Here is a 22,047-nt window from a genome sequence, read left to right as displayed (position 1 = left end):
GGGCTGTTATGAAGCCGTCCATCTGTCCTGTGTGTGTAGCATACAGCGCTGTGACTGGGCTGTTATGAAGCCGTCCATCTGTCCTGCCGTACATACAGGAAATGGAGGAGTTGGGAACACATCCAGGCGGCCCGTGCCACTGCGGTCCCCATCCCAATGTCAGCCAAGAATATCCCTGCCAAGGAAATTCCCACTTCAATCCCAAGTCTGAATTCGACCTGGGCCCAGTTCTCTGGACGCAGGGCTCAGGAACATTGTAATTGAAGGAGAGGCTGCAACACGAGCTAGAGGGGGAACTATTTCAGACCTGGAACGCTATATCCTAGTCCTAGTGATCAGAGGGGGAACTATTCCTGAGACACGAGCCAGATGGGGAACTATTCATGAGACTTTGAGACACGAGCCAGATGGGGAACTATTCCTGAGACTCTGAGACACGAGCCAGATGGGGAACTATTCCTGAGACACGAGCCAGATGGGAAACCATTCCAGAGACTGTGAGACACGAGCCAGATGGGCAACTTTTTCTGAGACACGAGCCAGAGGGGGAACTATTCCTGAGACACGAGCCAGATGGGGAACTATTCCTGAGACACGAGCCAGATGGGGAACCATTCCTGAGACACGAGCCAGATGGGGACCCATTCCTGAGACACGAGCCAGATGGGGAACCATTCCTGAGACACGAGCCAGATGGGGAACCATTCCTGAGACACGAGCCAGATGGGGAACCATTCCTGAGACACGAGCCAGATGGGGAACCATTCCTGAGACACGAGCCAGATGGGGAACCATTCCTGAGACACGAGCCAGATGGGGAACCATTCCTGAGACACGAGCCAGATGGGGAACCATTCCTGAGACACGAGCCAGATGGGGAACTATTCCTGAGACACGAGCCAGATGGGGAACTATTCCTGAGACATGAGCCAGATGGTGAACTATTCCTGAGACACGAGCCAGATGGGGAACTATTCCTGAGATTCTGAGACACGAGCCAGATGGGAAACTATTCCTGAGACACGAGCCAGATGGGGAACTATTCCTGAGACACGAGCCAGATGGGGACCTATTCCTGAGACACGAGCCAGATGGAAACCATTCCAGAGACTCTGAGACATGAGCCAGATGGTGAACTATTGCTGAGATTCTGAGACACGAGCCAGATGGGTAACTATTCCTGAGACACGAGCCAGATGTGGAACTATTCCTGAGACACGAGCCAGATGGGGTACTATTGCTGAGACACGAGCCAGATGGGAACTATTCCTGAGACTCTGAGACACGAGCCAGATGGGGGACTATTCCTGAGACACGAGCCAGATGGGGAACCATTCCAGAGACTGTGAGACACGAGCCCGATGGGGAACTATTCCTGAGACACGAGCCAGATGGGGAACTATTCCTGAGATACGAGCCAGATGGGGAACCATTCCAGAGACTGTGAGACACAAGCCAGATGGGGAACCATTCCAGAGACTGTGAGACACGAGCCAGATGGGAAACTATTCCCGAACCCGGAGAGCTGTATCCCAGTGATCCCGGTTTTAGACACGCAGCGGAATTACAAGTTTCAGGAGATGCTCAGAAACACGGCATTGGAATTAGGTTCTCTAATTCTATAAAATAGACACACAGAAGCACACACACACCTGATGAACCACATCTCAATTTCCTCTGAAATATTTGTGATTATAACCAAAGGCTTTTCTGCTCTCTCTTCTGTTAATTTGATTGGATGAATCCAGGAGATGGGAGGGGCTAATATATTATGAAGAGGAGTGGGTCTAGGGGAGAAGGAAGGAAGGGTGAAACCATCTATTCATTCAAGGTCAAAGTGTGAGATGTCAGGGAGTGCATGACTTGTCCTCTTCAGAACTGGGGTCAGCTGAAGCCACAGAAGAGAGACCACAGGAGTGCCAGCCATCTTAGAAAACGAGAAGCGACAAAAGCCACACTGCTGACAAACTGAGCAAGATGTGGCCACAGCTACATCCAGCCAAACCTCATCACGCGCACACACACACACAAACACACACATACAGTGCCTTGCGAAAGTATTCGGCCCCCTTGAACTTTGCGACCTTTTACCACATTTCAGGCTTCAAACATAAAGATATAAAACTGTATTTTTTTGTGAAGAATCAACAACAAGTGGGACACAATCATGAAGTGGAACGACATTTATTGGATATTTCAAAAACTGAAAAATTGGGCGTGCAAAATTATTCAGCCCCTTTACTTTCAGTGCAGCAAACTCTCTCCAGAAGTTCAGTGAGGATCTCTGAATGATCCAATGTTGACCTAAATGACTAATGATGATAAATACAATCCACCTGTGTGTAATCAAGTCTCCGTATAAATGCACCTGCACTGTGATAGTCTCAGAGGTCCGTTAAAAGCGCAGAGAGCATCATGAAGAACAAGGAACACACCAGGCAGGTCCGAGATACTGTTGTGAAAAGTTTAAAGCCGGATTTGGATACAAAAAGATTTCCCAAGCTTTAAACATCCCAAGGAGCACTATGCAAGCGATAATATTCAAATGGAAGGAGTATCAGACCACTGCAAATCTACCAAGACCTGGCCGTCCCTCTAAACTTTCAGCTCATACAAGGAGAAGACTGATCAGAGATGCAGCCAAGAGGCCCATGATCACTCTGGATGAACTGCAGAGATCTACAGCTGAGGTGGGAGACTCTGTCCATAGGACAACAATCAGTCGTATATTGCACAAATCTGGCCTTTATGGAAGAGTGGCAAGAAGAAAGCCATTTCTTAAAGATATCCATAAAAAGTGTTGTTTAAAGTTTGCCACGAGTCTGCAAAAGACCTGAGACTGGGACGGAGATTTGTCTTCCAACAAGACAATGATCCAAAACATAAAGCAAAATCTACAATGGAATGGTTCAAAAATAAACATATCCAGGTGTTAGAATGGCCAAGTCAAAGTCCAGACCTGAATCCAATCGAGAATCTGTGGAAAGAACTGAAAACTGCTGTTCACAAATGCTCTCCATCCAACCTCACTGAGCTCGAGCTGTTTTGCAAGGAGGAATGGGAAAAAATTTCAGTCTCTCGATGTGCAAAACTGATGGAGACATACCCCAAGCGACTTACAGCTGTAATCGCAGCAAAAGGTGGCGCTACAAAGTATTAACTTAAGGGGGCTGAATAATTTTGCACGCCCAATTTTTCAGTTTTTGATTTGTTAAAAAAGTTTGAAATATCCAATAAATGTCGTTCCACTTCATGATTGTGTCCCACTTGTTGTTGATTCTTCACAAAAAAATACAGTTTTATATCTTTATGTTTGAAGCCTGAAATGTGGCAAAAGGTCGCAATGTTCAAGGGGGCCGAATACTTTCGCAAGGCACTGTACATACATGCACACACACGCACAAACACACATATACATACATGCACACACATGCATACGTACATATGTAACAGTATAACTTTAGTCCGTCCCCTCGCCCGACCCGGGCGCGAACCAGGGACTCTCTGCACACACAGACAACAGTCACCCACGAAGCATCATTACCCATCGCTCCACAAAAGCCGCGGCTTGAGACTTCAAGGTCTCAAAGCGAGTGACGTCACCGATTGAAACGCTATTAGCGCACACCACCGCTAACTAGCTAGCCATTTCACATCGGTTACACATACATACATACATACATACACACACACACACACTAGAGGTCGACTGATTATGATTTTTCAACGCCCACACCGACACCGATTATTGGAGGACCAAAAATGCCGATAACAATTAATCTGACAATTTTTTTATTTTTTTATTTTTTATAATGACAATTACAACAATACTGAATGAACACTTAATTTAACTTAATATAATATATCAATAAAATCTATTTAGCCTCAAGTAAATAATGAAACATGTTCAATTTGGTTTAAATAATGCAAAAACAAAGTGTTGGAGAAAGTAAAAGTGCAATATGTGCTATGTAAGAAAGCTAACATTTTAAGTTTCTTGCTCATATTCCCAGGTAAGAAGTTTTAGGTTGTAGTTATTATAGGAATTATAGGACTATTTCCCTCTATACCATTTGTATTTCATTAACCTTTGACTATTGGATGTTCTTATAGGCACTTTAGTATTGCCAGTGTAACAGTATAGCTTCCATCCCTCTCCTCGCTCCTCTGTGGGCTCGAACCAGCAACACAACGACAACAGCCACCTTCTAGAACAACTACTAGAAGGCTCAGAGCGAGTGACGTTTGAAATGCTATTAGCTCGCGCTAACTAGCTAGCCGTTTCACTTCGGTTACACCAGCCTCATCTCAGGAGTTGATAGGCTTGAAGTCATAAACAGAGCAATGCTTGACGCACAACGAAGAGCTGCTGGCAGAACGCACGAAAGTGCTGTTTGAATTAATGTTTACGCGCCTGCTTCTGCCTACCACCGCTCAGTCAGATACTTAGATACTTGTATGCTCAGTCAGATTATATGCAACGCAGGACACGCTAGATAATATCTAGAAATATCATCAACCATGTGTAGTTAACTAGTGATTATGATTTATTGTTTTTTATAAGATAAGTTTAACTAGCTAGCAACTTACCTTGGCTTACTTCATTCACATAACAGGCAGTCTCCTTGTGGAGTGCAACGAGAGAGAGGCAGGTCATTATTGCGTTGGACTAGTTAACTGTAAGGTTGCAAGATTGGATCCCCCGAGCTGACAAGGTGATAATCTGTCGTTCTGCCCCTGAACGAGGCCAGGCAGAACTGAATTTAGCCTCAGTCATTCATGCAACTATTTCAGCAGCCATGTTTGATGCCTAACTGCCTAACTATGACTGTCTGAAAAACAGAACAACCACCAAGTAATGACATGGCATTCAGCAGGAAATTGAGACCTTGAATTTCCGCAGGCAGCATATTTTTCATAAAGATATTGAACCCAACTAAAATGTTTATGATGCATAAGTATATGTGTGTGAAATGTGGACATACTGTAGGAGCTAAACTGATAGTTAGGAAAGGAGAAGAGATGAGGAAAGTAGCACCTGCCTTGACTGTAACACCCATGACTAAACCCCTGCTCATACACAGTCCACACACACACTCATTGAGTAATTTAACATTCCCGAGAGCTAGTTATCATTCCCACCATAGGAGTCATGCCCATAAGAGGCACAAGGGCACGTGCCCCCTCAGATTTGTCCTGTTTTTTAAAACATTTGTGATAGACCACTGCCCTACTCAGGAGGCCCTAAGGCTCTGCATCACAGTGAAGCTGTGCCACTAGAGATTCTGGGTTGGAGTCCAGGCTCTGTCCAGGCCGGCCGTGACTGGGAGACCCATGGGGGTGGTGCACAATTGGCCCAGCGTCGTCCGGGTTAGGGGAGGGTTTGGCCGGCAGGGATGTCCTTGTCCCATCGCGCTCTAGCGACTCCTGTGGCGGCCCGGAGGCAGTGCACGCTGACATGGTCACCAGGTGTACGGTGTTTCCTCTGACACATCGGTGCGGCTGGCTTCGCCTCTCCCCAGTCCGTACGGGAGTCCCTTCGCCTCTCCCCAGTCCGTACGGGAGTCCCTTCGCCTCTCCCCAGTCCGTACGGGAGTCCCTTCGCCTCTCCCCAGTCCGTACGGGAGTCCCTTCGCCTCTCCCCAGTCCGTACGGGAGTCCCTTCGCCTCTCCCCAGTCCGTACGGGAGTCCCTTCGCCTCTCCCCAGTCCGTACGGGAGTCCCTTCGCCTCTCCCCAGTCCGTACGGGAGTCCCTTCGCCTCTCCCCAGTCCGTACGGGAGTCCCTTCGCCTCTCCCCAGTCCGTACGGGAGTCCCTTCGCCTCTCCCCAGTCCGTACGGGAGTCCCTTCGCCTCTCCCCAGTCCGTACGGGAGTCCCTTCGCCTCTCCCCAGTCCGTACGGGAGTCCCTTCGCCTCTCCCCAGTCCGTACGGGAGTCCCTTCGTCTCTCCCCAGTCCATACGGGAGTCGCAGCGATGAGACGACTGACTCCAAAATGACGTAATACATTATTTACCATTCATTCATATTGGACACAAAATGATCTGAAACACAACAAAAACAAACAGAAAATGCATCCATTTTGTAGAGTCCCAAGCGTGATGTCATCATTACGTACTAGGTATATGGGACCAAATACTAAACGTTAGGACTCATTTAATCCACATTTTAAGTGAATTTGTCCCAATACTTTTGGTTCTCTAAAATGGGGGAACTATGTACAAAAAGTGCTGTAATGTCTAAACAGTTCACCCTGATATGGATGGAAATACCTTCAAATTAAAGCTGTTCGTCTTCACTTTAGCTTTGAAGTACAGAGCCAAAACAACAACATTGTTCACCATCCCAATTTGTTTTGAGCTCACTGTAGATATGGTGTGTCTATCAATGGGGCCATGTGATTCATTCCCTAACCTGAGGTCACTGTAGATATGGTGTGTTTATCAATGGGGCCATGTGATTCATTCCCTAACCTGAGGTCACTGTAGATATGGTGTATCTATCAATGGGGCCATGTGATTCATTCCCTAACCTGAGGTCACTGTAGATATGGTGTATCTATCAATGGGGCCATGTGATTCATTCCCTAACCTGAGGTCACTGTAGATATGGTGTGTCTATCAATGGGGCCATGTGATTCATTCCCTAACCTGAGGTCACTGTAGATATGGTGTGTCTATCAATGGGGCCATGTGATTCATTCCCTAACCTGAGGTCACTGTAGATATGGTGTATCTATCAATGGGGCCATGTGATTCATTCCCTAACCTGAGGTCACTGTAGATATGGTGTGTTTATCAATGGGGCCATGTGATTCATTCCCTAACCTGAGGTCACTGTAGATATGGTGTGTCTATCAATGGGGCCATGTGATTCATTCCCTAACCTGAGGTCACTGTAGATATGGTGTGTCTATCAATGGGGCCATGTGATTCATTCCCTAACCTGAGGTCACTGTAGATATGGTGTGTTTATCAATGGGGCCATGTGATTCATTCCCTAACCTGAGGTCACTGTAGATATGGTGTGTCTATCAATGGGGCCATGTGATTCATTCCCTAACCTGAGCTCATTGTACATCCTTGACAGAGGCTGCTAAGTGTGTCACACTGTGTTGCTGAGGGAAACGGGGACAGTGTAGCTCTGCACCACTAGTGTCCCTCTTCTGTTTCCATTGTGACATCAGATGTCGTACTCCAATTTGCCAGAGAACTGGAGGAAACCACTGACTTGCGAGTTGATGTGATGAGCACCACTGCATGTAATTTAGAGGGGATATCCTGTCCACTAATACTAACTCTATGGCTCTGTGTGTTATCCTGTCCACTAACTCTATGGCTCTGTGTGTTATCCTGTCCACTAACTCTATGGCTCTGTGTGTTATCCTGTCCACTAATTCTATGGCTCTGTGTGTTATCCTGTCCACTAACTCTATGGCTCTGTGTGTTATCCTGTCCACTAACTCTATGGCTCTGTGTGTTATCCTGTCCACTAACTCTATGGCTCTGTGTGTTATCCTGTCCACTAACTCTAGGGCTCTGTGTGTTATCCTGTCCACTAACTCTATGGCTCTGTGTGTTATCCTGTCCACTAACTCTATGGCTCTGTGTGTTATCCTGTCCACTAACTCTATGGCTCTGTGTGTTATCCTGTCCACTAATACTAATTATATGGCTCTGTGTGTTATCCTGTCCACTAATACTAATTATATGGCTCTGTGTGTTATCCTGTCCACTAATACTAATTATATGGCTCTGTGTGTTATCCCGTCCACTAATACTAATTATATGGCTCTGTGTGTTATCCCGTCCACTAATACTAATTATATGGCTCTGTGTGTTATCCCGTCCACTAACTCTGTGGCTCTGTGTGTTATCCTGTCCACTAATACTAATTATATGGCTCTGTGTGTTATCCTGTCCACTAATACTAATTATATGGCTCTGTGTGTTATCCCGTCCACTAATACTAATTATATGGCTCTGTGTGTTATCCTGTCCACTAACTCTATGGCTCTGTGTGTTATCCTGTCCACTAATACTAACTCTATGGCTCTGTGTGTTATCCTGTCCACTAACTCTGTGGCTCTGTGTGTTATCCTGTCCACTAATACTAATTATATGGCTCTGTGTGTTATCCTGTCCACTAATACTAATTATATGGCTCTGTGTGTTATCCTGTCCACTATAATACTAATTATATGGCTCTGTGTGTTATCCTGTCCACTAATTCTATGGCTCTGTGTGTTTGTCTCTCTGACGCACCACGAGTGAGGGATGTCACCATGTCATTCCAGTGGAATTTTACCCCAGTGACATCACATAGTCTCTACTGTGTCTCTGTAAGAGATCGTATGTATCTGGTTGGCTTCTCTCTCCTCCCCAGTCAGATGAACACTGCACAAGCTGAGAGGGTGGAATATTATCTTGATTGTGCCTCATTAAATCCCCCCCCCCCCCCCCTCCCCAATAGAAGTCAGAAAAGATAAGACGAGGAGAATGCTGGCAGGGATAATGTACCCCAGGAGATACCTATATAAAAAAATAGAGCACTCGCAGACTTATTCCAGTAACTCTTTTTGTGACTGTTGTGGTTTCATGCCTCCTATATCCCTGTTTCTTTAACCCCAAGGTTTTCCTCAGTGTGGCCAAGCATGACATCATGGGCCCAGAAAAATACTTGACACACTTTGGCGGTGATTTCAGACTTCACCCAAAACCACCGTGGAATGATGTACATGTTTATGCCGTCTATTCATTCTGTTGTCTTTTTCAGCCCGCTAACAAAACACAAACTGGACCGTCAAACAGTGGGCATCATATCCTATGTTTTTCATTGGTCAATCAAAGATGGGGGAGTTTGGCAAAGCCCAATAATTACTGTTTAACACAGCTGGCCAGATTTAAATTGTATTTCTCCTTCTCTCCACTGTTCTTAACTTCCTATTCCTCTCTATCCTTTGTTTTTTTTCATTTTCAGTGCCATCTTCTGCGTTTGTGTTGGTTCTTTATTATAGTCCGATGCATTTTTTTGAGTTTTCAGTTATTTTCAGTTACTTCACACTCTATTCCTCAGTCCATCGCTCTACATCTGCGTGCCTCTCACTTCCTCTCTACATCTGCATGCCTCTCATTGTCTCTCTACATCTGCATGCCTCTCATTGTCTCTCTACATCTGCATGCCTCTCATTGTCTCTCTACATCTGCGTGCCTCTCACTTCCTCTCTACATCTGCTTGCCTCTCACTTCCTCTCTACATCTGCATGCCTCTCATTTCCTCTCTACATCTGCGTGCCTCTCATTTCCTCTCTACATCTGCGTGCCTCTCACTTCCTCTCTACATCTGCATGCCTCTCACTGCCTCTCACTTCCTCTCTACATCTGCATGCCTCTCACTTCCTCTCTACATCTGCGTGCCTTTCACTTCCTCTCTACATCTGCATGCCTCTCACTTCCTCTCTACATCTGCATGCCTCTCACTTCCTCTCTACATCTGCGTGCCTCTCACTTCCTCTCTACATCTGCATGCCTCTCACTTCCTCTCTACATCTGCATGCCTCTCACTTCCTCTCTACATCTGCATGCCTCTCACTCCTTCTCTACATCTGCATGCCTCTCACTTCCTCTCTACATCTGCATGCCTTTCACTTCCTCTCTACATCTGCATGCCTCTCACTTCCTCTCTACATCTGCATGCCTATCACTTCCTCTCTACATCTGCGTGCCTCTTACTTCCTCTCTACATCTGCGTGCCTCTCACTTCCTCTCTACATCTGCGTGCCTCTCACTTCCTCTCTACATCTGCGTGCCTCTCACTTCCTCTCTACATCTGCGTGCCTCTCACTTCCTCTCTACATCTGCGTGCCTCTCACTTCCTCTCTACATCTGCGTGCCTCTCACTTCCTCTCTACATCTGCGTGCCTCTCACTTCCTCTCTACATCTGCGTGCCTCTCATTTCCTCTCTACATCTGCGTGCCTCTCACTTCCTCTCTACATCTGCGTGCCTCTCACTTCCTCTCTACATCTGCGTGCCTCTCACTTCCTCTCTACATCTGCGTGCCTCTCACTTCCTCTCTACATCTGCTTGCCTCTCACTTCCTCTCTACATCTGCGTGCCTCTCATTTCCTCTCTACATCTGCGTGCCTCTCATTTCCTCTCTACATCTGCGTGCCTCTCACTTCCTCTCTACATCTGCGTGCCTCTCACTTCCTCTCTACATCTGCGTGCCTCTCACTTCCTCTCTACATCTGCGTGCCTCTCACTTCCTCTCTACATCTGCGTGCCTCTCACTTCCTCTCTACATCTGCGTGCCTCTCACTTCCTCTCTACATCTGCGTGCCTCTCACTTCCTCTCTACATCTGCGTGCCTCTCACTTCCTCTCTACATCTGCGTGCCTCTCACTTCCTCTCTACATCTGCGTGCCTCTCACTTCCTCTCTACATCTGCGTGCCTCTCACTTCCTCTCTACATCTGCGTGCCTCTCACTTCCTCTCTACATCTGCGTGCCTCTCATTTCCTCTCTACATCTGCGTGCCTCTCACTTCCTCTCTACATCTGCGTGCCTCTCACTTCCTCTCTACATCTGCGTGCCTCTCACTTCCTCTCTACATCTGCGTGCCTCTCACTTCCTCTCTACATCTGCTTGCCTCTCACTTCCTCTCTACATCTGCGTGCCTCTCATTTCCTCTCTACATCTGCGTGCCTCTCACTTCCTCTCTACATCTGCGTGCCTCTCACTTCCTCTCTACATCTGCGTGCCTCTCACTTCCTCTCTACATCTGCGTGCCTCTCATTGTCTCTCTACATCTGCGTGCCTCTCATTTCCTCTACATCTGCATGCCTCTCACTTCCTCTCTACATCTGCATGCCTCTCATTGTCTCTCTACATCTGCATGCCTCTCATTGTCTCTCTACATCTGCATGCCTCTCATTGCCTCTCTACATCTGCATGCCTCTCATTGCCTCTCTACATCTGCGTGCCTCTCACTTCCTCTCTACATCTGCGTGCCTCTCATTGTCTCTCTACATCTGCATGCCTCTCATTGTCTCTCTACATCTGCATGCCTCTCATTGTCTCTCTACATCTGCATGCCTCTCACTTCCTCTCTACATCTGCATGCCTCTCTACCTCTGCATGAATGTGAATGAGTCTGAATTGGTTAGCGGGATGGAAGAGAGAGGAGAGACTGAGAAAGGGGTAGTGAGCGGGATAGAAGAGGGATGAGAGAGAGGAAGGATGGGGGAGAGAGGAGGAGGAGAGAGAGAGAGGGAAAGAGAAGGGATGGAAGAGTCAGAGAGAGGAGGGGTGGAAGAGAGAGAGAGAGAGAGAGGAGGGATGGAAGAGAGGGGCGGGAGAGAGGAGGGAGGGGAGGGAGAGAGGAGGGATGGAAGAGAGGGGAGGAGGGATGGAAGAGAGGGGCGGGAGAGAGGAGGGATGGAAGAGAGGGGGAGGGAGAGAGGAGGGATGGAAGAGAGGGGAGGGATGGAAAAGAGAGGAGGGATGGAAGAGAGGGGGGAGAGAGGAGAGATGGAAAAGAGGGGAGAGAGGAGGGATGGAAGAGGGGGGAGGGGGGAGAGAAAGGAGGAATGGAAGAGAGAGAGAGGGATGGAAGAGAGGGGCGGGAGAGAGGAGGGATGGAAGAGAGGGGAGGGAGAGAGGAGGGATGGAAGAGAGGGGAGGGAGAGAGGAGGGATGGAAGAGAGGGGCGGGAGAGAGGAGGGATGGAAGAGAGGAGGGATGGAAAAGAGAGTAGATAGAGGAGGGATGGAAGAGAGGGGGGAGAGAGAAGAGATGGAAAAGAGGGGAGAGAGGAGGGATGGAAGAGGGGGGAGGGGGGAGAGAAAGGAGGAATGGAAGAGAGAGAAGGAGAGAGAGGAGGGATGGAAGAGGGGAAAGAGGAGAGAGGAGGGATGGAAAAGAGAGGAGAGAGGGGGAGAGAGGAGGGAGGGGGGAGACAAAGTAGAAAACATTTAGGTCAATGTTCTCTGGTTTCACTCCTGGAAACCATTCAAAGGATTCTGTTGATCAGAGCTTGATGATTGGTGGATTCTGTTGAGCAGAGCTAGATGATTGGTGGATTCTGTTGATCAGAGCTTGATGATTGGTGGATTCTGTTCATCTGGGGTGTTGGTGCTGGACTGCAGCAGACATGTTCACACCCCATGGTTCCTAAAAGGATGCTCCCAAATCATTCCAATTTGTTACTTGACAAGTTCCAAAACGGCAACTGTAAATTGCTTGTCCGGTTTTGTTCCTTCTCGTGGTTTTATTGATCAGAAGGTTTTTCTCAAGCTGTCCCAAAGCCACAGCTTCTTAAGGCAGTGTAGCAATATGCTTGGCCAACGACCTGTAATTAGCCTACATCCAACCCCTTTAACCAAGGGTCTAAATATCACGTCTTATCGGCTAATGTAAACCTGTCTCTGTCGACCTCTCCTCTTTCTCTCTCTGTCCTTCTCTCTCTCTATCCATCTTTCCCTCTCTCTCGCTCACCCTCAGTTTAGAGAGGCAACTCCTCTCATCATTTTTGTTTTTTGAAGTGGTGTTTTTTTAAACTCTCAGATGATCGTTCTCCCTCTCAGTTTATCTTTCTCCCTCTCAGTTTATCGTTCTCCCTCTCAGTTTATCTTTCTCCCTCTCCCTGAAATGATTCCCCGGAACCCTGTCATTTGACACAGCCGCCATGTTTAGGTCCTCGGGCGAAAAATCTGAAACTCAAATGTTGTAAGTGAAAATGTTTTGTATGTGCTTGTGGGTACTAAGAGATCGTTTGGCGTTGGTTCAGAGGCATGAATCTGCAGAGGTTGTTTCTGGAAGTGTGTGAGACTGGGAGGATGGGAGGCTGGGAGACTGGGAGGATGGGAGGCTGGGAGGCTGGGAGACTGGGAGGATGGGAGGATGGGAGACTGGGAGGATGGGAGACTGGGAGGATGGGAGGATGGGAGACTGGGAGGATGGGAGACTGGGAGACTGGGAGGATGGGAGACTGGGAGGATGGGAGACTGGGAGGATGGGAGACTGGGAGGATGGGAGACTGGGAGGATGGGAGACTGGGAGGATGGGAGTGCTTTCCAGACCTGTGTTAAGTTACAGCCGAGACACACACACACCCCTGCCCTCAGTTTAGTCATGGTACACAGATGTAAATATTAAACTGTTTACTAGGACTGTGTAGAGCAGATGTAAATATTAAACTGTTTACTAGGACTGTGTAGAGCAGATGTAAATATTAAACTGTTTACTAGGACTGTGTAGAGCAGATGTAAATATTAAACTGTTTACTAGGACTGTGTAGAGCAGATGTAAATATTAAACTGTTTAGTAGGACTGTGTAGAGCAGATGTAAATATTAAACTGTTTAGTAGGACTGTGTAGAGCAGATGTAAATATTAAACTGTTTACTAGGACTGTGTAGAGCAGATGTAAATATTAAACTGTTTACTAGGACTGTGTAGAGCAGATGTAAATATTAAACTGTTTACTAGGACTGTGTAGAGCAGATGTAAATATTAAACTGTTTAGGAGGACTGTGTAGAGCAGATGTAAATATTAAACTGTTTAGTAGGACTGTGTAGAGCAGATGTAAATATTAAACTGTTTAGTAGGACTGTGTAGAGCAGATGTAAATATTAAACTGTTTAGGAGGACTGTGTAGAGCAGATGTAAATATTAAACTGTTTAGTAGGACTGTGTAGAGCAGATGTAAATATTAAACTGTTTAGTAGGACTGTGTAGAGCAGATGTAAATATTAAACTGTTTAGGAGGACTGTGTAGAGCAGATGTAAATATTAAACTGTTTACTAGGACTGTGTAGAGCAGATGTAAATATTAAACTGTTTAGTAGGACTGTGTAGAGCAGATGTAAATATTAAACTGTTTAGTAGGACTGTGTAGAGCAGATGTAAATATTAAACTGTTTACTAGGACTGTGTAGAGCAGATGTAAATATTAAACTGTTTAGGAGGACTGTGTAGAGCAGATGTAAATATTAAACTGTTTACTAGGACTGTGTAGAGCAGATGTAAATATTAAACTGTTTACTAGGACTGTGTAGAGCAGATGTAAATATTAAACTGTTTAGTAGGACTGTGTAGAGCAGATGTAAATATTAAACTGTTTAGTAGGACTGTGTAGAGCAGATGTAAATATTAAACTGTTTACTAGGACTGTGTAGAGCAGATGTAAATATTAAACTGTTTAGGAGGACTGTGTAGAGCAGATGTAAATATTAAACTGTTTAGTAGGACTGTGTAGAGCAGATGTAAATATTAAACTGTTTAGGAGGACTGTGTAGAGCAGATGTAAATATTAAACTGTTTAGTAGGACTGTGTAGAGCAGATGTAAATATTAAACTGTTTAGTAGGACTGTGTAGAGCAGATGTAAATATTAAACTGTTTAGTAGGACTGTGTAGAGCAGATGTAAATATTAAACTGTTTACTAGGACTGTGTAGAGCAGATGTAAATATTAAACTGTTTAGTAGGACTGTGTAGAGCAGATGTAAATATTAAACTGTTTACTAGGACTGTGTAGAGCAGATGTAAATATTAAACTGTTTAGGAGGACTGTGTAGAGCAGATGTAAATATTAAACTGTTTAGTAGGACTGTGTAGAGCAGATGTAAATATTAAACTGTTTACTAGGACTGTGTAGAGCAGATGTAAATATTAAACTGTTTAGTAGGACTGTGTAGAGCAGATGTAAATATTAAACTGTTTAGGAGGACTGTGTAGAGCAGATGTAAATATTAAACTGTTTAGTAGGACTGTGTAGAGCAGATGTAAATATTAAACTGTTTACTAGGACTGTGTAGAGCAGATGTAAATATTAAACTGTTTACTAGGACTGTGTAGAGCAGATGTAAATATTAAACTGTTTAGTAGGACTGTGTAGAGCAGATGTAAATATTAAACTGTTTACTAGGACTGTGTAGAGCAGATGTAAATATTAAACTGTTTACTAGGACTGTGTAGAGCAGATGTAAATATTAAACTGTTTAGTAGGACTGTGTAGAGCAGATGTAAATATTAAACTGTTTAGTAGGACTGTGTAGAGCAGATGTAAATATTAAACTGTTTAGTAGGACTGTGTAGAGCAGATGTAAATATTAAACTGTTTAGGAGGACTGTGTAGAGCAGATGTAAATATTAAACTGTTTACTAGGACTGTGTAGAGCAGATGTAAATATTAAACTGTTTACTAGGACTGTGTAGAGCAGATGTAAATATTAAACTGTTTACTAGGACTGTGTAGAGCAGATGTAAATATTAAACTGTTTACTAGGACTGTGTAGAGCAGATGTAAATATTAAACTGTTTACTAGGACTGTGTAGAGCAGATGTAAATATTAAACTGTTTACTAGGACTGTGTAGAGCAGATGTAAATATTAAACTGTTTACTAGGACTGTGTAGAGCAGATGTAAATATTAAACTGTTTAGGAGGACTGTGTAGAGCAGATGTAAATATTAAACTGTTTAGGAGGACTGTGTAGAGCAGATGTAAATATTAAACTGTTTACTAGGACTGTGTAGAGCAGATGTAAATATTAAACTGTTTAGTAGGACTGTGTAGAGCAGATGTAAATATTAAACTGTTTACTAGGACTGTGTAGAGCAGATGTAAATATTAAACTGTTTAGGAGGACTGTGTAGAGCAGATGTAAATATTAAACTGTTTACTAGGACTGTGTAGAGCAGATGTAAATATTAAACTGTTTACTAGGACTGTGTAGAGCAGATGTAAATATTAAACTGTTTACTAGGACTGTGTAGAGCAGATGTAAATATTAAACTGTTTAGGAGGACTGTGTAGAGCAGATGTAAATATTAAACTGTTTAGTAGGACTGTGTAGAGCAGATGTAAATATTAAACTGTTTAGTAGGACTGTGTAGAGCAGTAAGGAATGGCATACAAGGCATACATCATTCAAATCACCAGGTGTGTGTGTGTGTGTGTGTGTGTGTGTGTGTGTGTGTGTTTAAGGTGAGCCCAGTACTGGACAGTGTGATGTTGACCCCAGACCACACAGCAAAACATATTAGTTAGTGTCACTGGTCATAACCAATACTTTACCCTGTCTAATCACTGTGTATGCATATATGTGTGTGTCTATGCATGTGTGTGTGTGTATATGCATGCGTGTGTGTCTATGCTTGCTTGTGTGTGTATGTGTGTATGCATGCTTGTTTGTGTGTGTGTTTGTCTATGCGTGTGTGTGTGTGTGTGTATACGTGAGCAGAGGGTGGTGGAGAGCATATAGGGGCAGGGCCAGTGAGCAGGAAGGGGTGTGGCTGGTGAGAGGGACAGTATAAATGATGAGTTATTTAGTCACAGATACACTGCAGCCAGCCTAGCCTAAGAGAGAGAATACTAAGTGTGTATGTACATGTATGTGTGTGTGTTCAAAAGAGAGAGAGAGAGCGTGTGTGTGTGCCACTCTGAGTGCTTTGTAGGACTAGGCAGTGTAAGGTGTGTGCAAGTTCACTTTGCTTGTGTCACGGACCTCTCTGCCCAACTGAGAGAACAGTGTGTGTGTCTGGTAGAAAGAGAGAGACCCAAACAGTGTATGTATTTCCTTGACTCAGCATCATCCGTAGCATCCTCAGTCTGTTGCCAGGGCGACTGAGTCCAAGTCCACTGCCAGTCTGGGGTGAGTTTGCCCACACTCTCTCTCTCTCTCTGTGTGTGTGTTTCACCCTCCATCTGTTTCTCTCTCTCTCTCTCTCACTCTCTCTGTGTGTGTGTTTCAGCCTCCATCTGTTTCTCTCTCTCTCGCTCTCTCTCTCTCTCTCTCTCTCTCTCTCTCTCTCTCTCTCTCTCTGTGTGTGTGTTTCACCCTCCATCTGTTTCTCTCTCTCTCATCTCTGTTTAAAACTGTGATTTAGGGGCAGTTTTATTGACCAGAGAGAGGAGAGGAATCCTCTGAAACTTAATTGTTCCTTTATTTAGCTGCTGGACAACTTTCCACTTTGTCTCAGTGGAACAGCACAGAGAAGGAAGGAGGGAGAGAGAGAGTGTTGCAGAGAGAGGGAAGGAGGGAGAGAGAGAGCGTTGCACAGAGAAGGAAGGAGAGGGAGGGAGGGAGGGGGAGAGGGAGGGAGGGAGGGAGGGAAGGAGAGAGAGAGAGAGGGAAGGAGGGAGAGAGGGAGAGAGAGGGAGGAAGGGAGGGAAGGAAGGAGAGAGAGAGGGAAGGAGGGAGAGAGAGGGAGAGAGAGAGGGAAGGAGGGAGAGAGAGGGAACGAGGGAGAGAGAAAAGGAGGGAGAGAGCGAGGAGGGAGGGAGAGAGAGAGAGCGTTGCAGAGAGAAGGAGGGAGAGAGAGAGGGAAGGAGCGAGGGAGAGGGAAGGAGGGAGAGAGAAAGAGAGCGTTGCAGAGAGGGAAGGATGGAGAGAGAGAGGGAAGGAGGGAGAGAGAAAGAGAGCGTTGCAGAGAGGGAAGGATGGAGAGAGAGAGGGAAGGAGGGAGAGAGAGAGGGAAGGAGGGAGAGAGAGGGAAGGAGGGAGAGAGAGAGCGTTGCAGAGGGAGGGAGGGAGAGAGAAGGAAGGAGGGAGAGAGAGAGGGAAGGAAGAGCATTGCAGAGAGAGGGAAGGAGGGAGAGAGAGAGGGAAGGAGGGAGGGAGAGAGAGAGGGAAGGAGGGAGGGAGAGAGAGAGGGAAGGAGGGAGGGAAGGAGAGAGAGGGAGAGAGAGGGAAGGAGGGAATGGGGCATTTTAGCTCAGGAGAGTTTAATGGCTCACTCTCTTTTACATTGAAACAAAAATGTGGTCGGAGACTCCATATGGAGGGTGTGACACAATTGCAGAGCACCCAGAAGCAGGCAGAGGCCAAATGGAGCTCCGTACCACAATGCAGGGGGCTCTGTATAGCTCCATATCGCTCCATATAGCTCCGTATCGCACCGTAGAGTGCTGTATTGCACCGTATATCTACGTGTCGCGCCGTATACCTCCGTATAGCTCCAAATACATTTTCTATAGGATTGAGGTCAGGGCTTTGTGATGGCCACTCCACTCCAAGGTTGCAAGATCAAATCCCCGAGCTGACAAGGTAAACATCTGTTGTTCTGCCCCTGAACAAGGCAGTTAACCCACTGTTCCTAGACCGTCATTGAAAATAAGAGTTTGTTCTTAACTGACTTGTCTAGTTAAATAAAGGTTAAATAAATAAATAAATAACTTGACTTTGTTGTCCTTAAGTCATTTTGCCACAACTTTAGAAGTATGCTTGGGGTCATTGTCCATCTCTTGGTCATTGTCCATCTCTTGAAACGCGTCTCCTTCCTGAGCGGTATGACGGCTGCGTGGTCCCATTGTGTTTATACTTGCATACTATTGTTTGTACAGATGAAAGTGGTAACTTCAGGCATTTTGAAATTGCTCCCAAGGATGAACCAGAGTTGTGGAGATCTTGGCTGATTTATTTAGACTTTCCCATGATGTCAAGCAAAGAGGCACTGAGTTTGTAGGTACATCCACAGGTACACCTCCAATTGACTCAAATGATGTCAATTAGCCTATCAGAAGCTTCTAAAGCCATGACATCATTTTCTGGAATTTTCCAAGGTGTTTAGAGGCACAGTCATTTTAGTGTATGTAAACTTCTGATCCACTGGAATTGTGATACAGAGAATTATAAGTGAAATAATCAGTCTGTAAACAATTGTTGGGAAAATGACTTGTCATGCACAAAGTAGAACCTAACCGACTTGTTAAGAAGAAATTTGTGGAGTGATTGAAAAACGAGTTTTAATGACTCCAACCTCAGTAAACTAGTTTTAATGACTCCATCTTAGTGTATGTAAACTAGTTTTAATGACTCCAACCTCAGTAAACTAGTTTTTATGACTCCATCTTAGTGTATGTAAACTAGTTTTAATGACTCCAACCTAAGTGTATGTAAACTAGTTTTAATGACTCCATCTAAGTGTATGTAAACTAGTTTTAATGACTCCATCTAAGTGTATGTAAACTAGTTTTAATGACTCCAACCTAAGTGTTTGTAAACTAGTTTTAATGACTCCAACCTAAGTGTATGTAAACTAGTTTTAATGACTCCAACCTAAGTGTTTGTAAACTAGTTTTAATGACTCCAACCTAAGTGTATGTAAACTAGTTTTAATGACTCCATCTAAGTGTATGTAAACTAGTTTTAATGACTCCAACCTAAGTGTATGTAAACTTCCGACTTCAACTGTAATTATATGATGTATTCTTAGAAACCTCCATGACCAAACTATCTATTTGTGGCTCTGCTGTCACCTCAGAATATCTCTTTGTGTCACTGTCTGACCTGTGTCCACTGTCCATGAACACTGGCTGTTACACTCAATACTATTTACCAGCCTGTAACTGTCTCTCAGTCATTGTTGTGACAGTATTTATTATGTCAGGTTATTACTGTAATGATTCAGGAGTGTGTTATGTCAGGTTGTTACTGTAATGATTCAGGAGTGTGTTATGTCAGGCTGTTACTGTAATGATTCAGGAGTGTGTTATGTCAGGTTGTTACTGTAATGACTCAGGAGTGTGTTATGTCAGGTTGTTACTGTAATGATTCAGGAGTGTGTTATGTCAGGTTATTACTGTAATGACTCAGGAGTGTGTTATGTCAGGTTGTTGCTGTAAACAGCAAGTAATGCAGGTGTAGAAGCACGGTGGCTAGGAAAAACTCCCTAGAAAGGCATTAACCTAGGAAGAACCTAGAGAGGAACCAGGCTATGAGGGGTGGCCAGCCCTCTTCTGGCCGTGCCGGGTGGAGATTATAACAGAACATGGCCAAGATGTTCAAATGTTCATAGATGACCAGCAGGGTCAAATAATAATAATCACAGTGGTTGTAGAGGGTGCAGCAAGTCAGCACCTCAGGAGTAAATGTCAGTTGGCTTTTCATAGCCGATCATTCAGAGTTAGAGACATCAGGTGCAGTAGAGAGAGAGAGAGAGAGAGTCAAAAACAGCAGGTCTGGGACAAGGTAGCACGTCCTGTGAACAGGTCAGTGTTCCATACCACAGGCAGAACATTTGAAACTGGAGCAGCAGCACGGCCAGGTGGGCTGGGGACAGTAAGGAGTCATCAGGCCAGGTAGTCCTGAGGCATGGTCCTAGGGCTCCGGTCCTCCGGGAGGGAGAGAGAATTAGAGGGATCCTACTTAAATTCACACAGGACACCGGATAAGACAGGAGAAGTACTCCAGATATAACAGATTCACCCCAGCCCCCTGAAACATGTTGAATCACGCTTTAGTCAGAGGTCTATCTCCTCAGGCAAAACCAGACTTCTTGATTATGCATTCGATTTCCTCCCTGACTATAGCTCACCCGTTGTCCCATGATCCTCTCTGTTCTAGATCATATGTTCATAGAAGAATACCTGGAAGAAGATGAGGAACCACCTTTGCTGCTCAGCTCTTGTCCTTCTCACGGTGTGTGTGTGTGTGTGTGTGTGTGTGTGTGTGGCTCAGCTCTTGTCCTTCTCACGGTATGTGTGTGTATGTGTGTGTGTGTGTGTGTGTGTAATTACTTGTGTCACTGATCTGTGTGTGTATTCCAGGTGTTTGGCACTGGAGGGACTGTAGCCTTGCAGTGTCGGTGGGGGGAGGGGTGTGTGTGTCTGGAGTGCCCCAGTGGCCAGGAGCCAATCAAGGTAGGACAGAAGATCACCACCTCTCACTACCCTGTCATCCTAACTCACCTCTCATTACCCTGTCATCCTAACTCACCTCTCATTACCCTGTCATCCTAACTCACCTCTCATTACCCTGTCATCCTAACTCACCTCTCATTACCCTGTCATCCTAACTCACCACTCATTACCCTAACTCACCTCTCATTACCCTGTCATCCTAAGCCCTCTCATTACCCAGTCATCCTAACTCACCTCTCATTACCCTGTCATCCTAACTCACCTCTCATTACCCTGTCATCCTAACTCACCTCTCATTACCCTGTCATCCTAACTCACCTCTCATTACCCTGTCATCCTAACTCACCTCTCAATACCCTGTCATCCTAACTCACCACTCATTACCCTGTCATCCTAACTCACCTCTCAATACCCTGTCATCCTAACTCACCTCTCATTACCCTGTCATCCTAACTCACCTCTCATTACCCTGTCATCCTAACTCACCTCTCATTACCCTGTCATCCTAACTCACCTCTCATTACCCAGTCATCCTAACTCACCTCTCATTACCCTGTCATCATAACTCACCTCTCATTACCCTGTCATCCTAACTCACCTCTCATTACCCTGTCATCCTAACTCACCTCTCATTACCCTGTCATCCTAACTCACCTCTCATTACCCTGTCATCCTAACTCACCTCTCATTACCCAGTCATCCTAACTCACCTCTCATTACCCAGTCATCCTAACTCACCTCTCGTTACCCTAACTCACCTCTCATTACCCTAACTCACCTCTCATTACCCTGTCATCCTAACTGACCTCTCATTACCCTGTCATCCTAACTCACCTCTCATTACCCTGTCATCCTAACTCACCTCTCATTACGCTAACTCACCTCTCATTACGCTAACTCACCTCTCATTACCCTAACTCACCTCTCATTACCCTGTCATCCTAACTCACCTCTCATTACCCTGTCATCCTAACTCACCTCTCATAACCCTGTCATCCTAACTCACCTCTCATTACCCTGTCATCCTAACTCACCTCTCATTACGCTAACTCACCTCTCATTACCCTAACTCACCTCTCATTACCCTGTCATCCTAACTCACCTCTCATTACCCTGTCATCCTAACTCACCTCTCATTACGCTAACTCACCTCTCATTACCCTGTCATCCTAACTCACCTCTCATTACGCTAACTCACCTCTCATTACCCTAACTCACCTCTCATTACCCTGTCATCCTAACTCACCTCTCAGTACCCTGTAATCCTAACTCACCTCTCATTACCCTAACTCACCTCTCATTACCCTGTCATCCTAACTCACCTCTCATTACCCTGTCATCCTAACTCACCTCTCATAACCCTGTCATCCTAACTCACCTCTCATTACCCTGTCATCCTAAC

General features: G+C 45.4%; 1 pseudogene; it reads left to right on the top strand.

Annotated features, from left to right (window-relative positions):
- The window catches only part of LOC109878863 (tumor necrosis factor receptor superfamily member 19L-like), a 57,821-nt pseudogene that overhangs the window by 12,508 nt on the left and 23,266 nt on the right, over positions 1-22,047 (top strand).

The sequence above is a fragment of the Oncorhynchus kisutch genome, linkage group LG15 (assembly GCF_002021735.2).
Source record: "Oncorhynchus kisutch isolate 150728-3 linkage group LG15, Okis_V2, whole genome shotgun sequence".
In the NCBI taxonomy this organism is placed as follows: domain Eukaryota; kingdom Metazoa; phylum Chordata; class Actinopteri; order Salmoniformes; family Salmonidae; genus Oncorhynchus; species Oncorhynchus kisutch.
The sequence above is the reverse complement of the archived record's forward strand: the minus strand, read 5'-3'. Positions and strand labels throughout refer to the sequence as shown.